This window comes from Oryctolagus cuniculus, chromosome 14, assembly GCF_051225735.1.
Source record: "Oryctolagus cuniculus isolate XC-2025 breed Fujian yellow rabbit chromosome 14, ASM5122573v1, whole genome shotgun sequence".
Taxonomy (NCBI): domain Eukaryota; kingdom Metazoa; phylum Chordata; class Mammalia; order Lagomorpha; family Leporidae; genus Oryctolagus; species Oryctolagus cuniculus.
The window spans coordinates 91684453-91688343 of NC_142880.1; the positions used below are offsets into that span (position 1 = coordinate 91684453).

At 41.9% G+C, this 3891-nt stretch overlaps 1 pseudogene; it reads left to right on the forward strand.

Annotated features, from left to right (window-relative positions):
- Positions 1-498: 498 nt before the first annotated feature.
- LOC149122436 (NAD-dependent protein deacylase sirtuin-5, mitochondrial pseudogene) lies at positions 499-2127 on the forward strand (annotated as a pseudogene).
- Positions 2128-3891: the final 1764 nt, after the last annotated feature.

The window sequence follows — 3891 nt, forward strand, 5'->3', positions numbered from 1 at the left end:
CTGATTAAAGCATGTCAAATTATGTATGAATCTCAATTTTTCCCACTTGGCACGTCATGGTGTAACAAGGTCTAATTTGCAGCACAAAGAATAAGATATCTATTTAAAAACAGCCCCAATCTAAGCAACCTGGAGCAAGAAAAAAACATCAAATTTATGATGGCACTGAGGTAGAAGAATGGTGAAATCACTGATGTTTTATGAAAAGTTGGAGGGAAATTCCCCCAGAGAAACCATTAGAATACAAATAGTTAACTTGTTTTTAGTAGGAATGGGACAAAGTTGAAGATGAAGAGTGTAGCCAGCCATCCACATCAATTTGTGATGGAAAAAAAACACTCATATTCATGCCCTCATCGCAAAGGGCTTATGGTTAACCGCAGAGATAACAGTCAACATCACAGACCCCTCCACTGGTTCTGTCAGAACCACGTTCTGCCAAGTGCGTGTACAACTGTTATGTTCAGAGAAGCTGCAGAGATTCGGTGGAAATATTAAATGAGCAGATTCAAGTTCTTGAAGCATTTCTTTAAAGAACTACAAAATTGTGAATCATGGTTTTACCAGTATAATTCTGAAGACAAAGTAAAAGCAAAGCAATGGCTTTCAAGAGGAAGCGGCCCACGGAAAGCCAAAGTGGCTCAGTGGGGAGCAACATGCAAGCTTTTTGGGGGGTGACGCTCACACATTCTTCTTGCTGAATTTCTAACAGGCCGAACAGCAGCAGGATCTGTTTATCAAGAGAGCTTTTGTAGAAACTCAGCTAATGCTTTAGCAGATAAAACACCCACAAAAGCTTGCCCAGACAGTCCTCTCTACCACAGAAACAATACTCCTGATCACTCCTCTCATCAAACAAGGATATTTTTCAAGAATTTTGATGACCTTACAGTCATGACTCGGTTTTTTGTTTTCTAAAACATAAGATGAACACATTTCATATACTTCATGTATACAGATTTAGGAGCACAGAGATACTTCTAAATTTTTTGTTTGCTAAACTTGAAAAACCTCTAAAGAATGCCCACTTATCATCAGTGAATAATGTAAGAAAGATTACATGTCATGGTTAAGTTTCCAGGACTGAGGTCCACACTTCACTGTATCCTCCTGTTTCACCTCCAGCAGGGCCCATGTTGAGAGTTATCACTACAAAGAAAACCTGATGTGACCTACCCAGACTGTCCCCAGACAATTATTTTCCCAGCTGCATTGCAGACTGAAGCCTCCAGTCTCTGCAGGGACCAAGATTTTCCTAATGACAGTTCATCCAAGTTCAAGATACTGATTTTCAGAAGTGTTTTCCAGAAGCAAAACACAAAGCTATCATTTTAGCATCTGGTGTTAGCTGAAAGTAGAGTTCTTCTAACATTCTAAGAAGCCAGAGATTAGTGGTGGAGAAATGGCAAGCTCAAGAGACCTGGCCACCAATTTAGCCTTTGCCAGCAATCCAACCTGGGTGTTGGAGTTTTACCACTACTCGTAGGAAGTTGGGTATGGGAGGTCATGCAAAGCAAAGACCCCAGTGCTGGGCATCTCACCACTGCTGAGTGTGAGGCTCAGCAGCCGATGTGTCATGGCCATCACTCAGAATGTTGACAAGCCATACAGCAAGGCTGGCATCAAGAACCTTCTGGAAATCCATGGTAACGTATTTAAAATTTGATGTACCTCTTGTGGAGTTGTGGCTAATAACTCTAAGAGTCCAGTTCTAGCTTTATCAGCTGAAGTTGCTCCAAAACCTGAAACTCAAGAAGCCAGAGAAACTTCCCTGGTATGCAGTGGGGCTATGGGGGATTTCTGAGACCTCACATAACGTGGTTTGGAGAAAACATGGATCCTGCCATTCTGGGGGTCGACAGACAGCTGGCCTTCTGTGATGTCTGTCTAGTGGGAGGAACATCTTCTGTGTTCTACCCAGTCACCATGTTTGTCCTCAAAGTGGCTACGAGGGAGATGCTAGTGGCCAAATTTAACATGGAGACCACTCTAGCTGCAAATTTATTCAGGTTTCATTTCCAAGGATCCTGTCCCACAACACTTCCTGATGTGCTTGTCCTTCATGAATCAGAAACTGTATCTTATGTGTCCTTGGGAAGAAAGAAGAATCTGCTGTGTAGAAAATGAATAGGCACAACTGGGGAGAAATGGACATGTGGATGATGAGCCAGATTGTTAGATCTGAAAATATGCTTGGATTTCCTGGCTGAAATTCCACCTGTTGATAAGTGATGGGGCTCAGTGGTAGAAGTAGCAATCCCATTATGAGGAAGTTGGAGAACTATAAGGTTAATACATGTTGCTTGGGGGAAAAAAGTTATTTTCTAGTGAATGATTTTATTTTCCACCAATACTTGTGTGAAAATCAGAATCAATACCCAGGCTTTACCTTTCTTTGCCCAAATAACAACTATGCAATCAGGGGATGTGCCACATACACACGGAGTCTGAGAAGTCCCACCGTCTGCCAGCCGGAGGCTCTGCGGAGTTGGTGGCATAGCAATCCAAAGCATTAGGCCCAGGAACCATGAGCAGTGATACTCAGGGAAGATCGACCGCTCAGGTCAAGAAAAGAGAAAATTGACCTTTAATCCACTTGTAGTTCTACTGGTTCCCCAACATCTTGAATGCTGTACGCCTGTCTTGTTGAGTATGGGTCTCCCTTGCTCAAGCCTGTTACTGAGTCAAATGCTCATCTCCTTCAGCAACACCCTTGCAGATATGCCCAGACATGTTTTATCATCCATCCGGGCATCACTTAGCCAGTCAACTTGAGATGTAACACCTACCGTCACACAGGAGGATTATATAATGCCAATTTCTTATAGGAACAATCTCCCTTTCTCCCTTTTCCTCCGTTTCTCTCTCTCTCTCTCTCTCTCTCTCACACACACACACACACACACACACACACTCATATACATATACTATTTCATCACAGAGTCACAAAGACACTCGCATACTCAGAGTTGCAGCATCTGAGGTTTGGAAGACTCCACCAACCTAGTCTTTTCCAAAAGCTAGTCATCTCTGGACACAGGATTAGCTGTCCTGGGATGAAATGTGAAATGTCACATGCCCATGACATTGGAACTCTGAAGGTGGGGCCCAACTGTCATACACATAACCCACCTCTGCAGGGCACCAGGTTAACTGGAGGAAATTATCTCACCGCTCTGAAACTGCTCATGGGTGCACAGTTCATATTTTCATAGCCTGCAGATGGATGTTGACATTTGTTATCCACTCCTAGAGCTTCAAGATCTACATAATGCAATAATGTGCACAAAGGAGTGAACCAAAAACACCTAGTTTGCAACTAATAAGTATGCCAGGGGATGGATATGTTAATAAATCTAATTTAATTTCACATTGTAAATGTAAATGAAAACATCACGTGGTAAATCATAAATTTATAAATATATTAGTATGTGCCAATTAAAAAGTAAACAATTATTAAAAATTACAAAATGAATAAAATGCAAATCATATCATTCCAGCAGCTATTCTCTATTGAAAATATCTCCACAAATATAAATGTCCTTTCTTATGAAATTTTATTTTCCTCTGTCTTAACTTTCTCCCTAACCATCCACCTTTCTGATTTCCTGTCTTTTCAGTCATTTGGAGACTATTTTATTTCCAGAGATAGAGAGACATGAATGAATGAAGAGATGGATTCTATTTCCTGGTTTACTTTCCAAATGCCTAAGGCTGGGCCAGGGTGAAGGAAGGAGCCAGGAACTCAATCCAGGACTCCCGTGTGGGTGCTGGGAACAGAGTTACCTCCCAGCGTATGCAATGGCAAGGAGTTTGAGTTGGGAACAAAACCCAGATACATTCATGTGGAACAAGGTCCTCTTCACAAATGGGTTGATTGCCTGCTCTAGC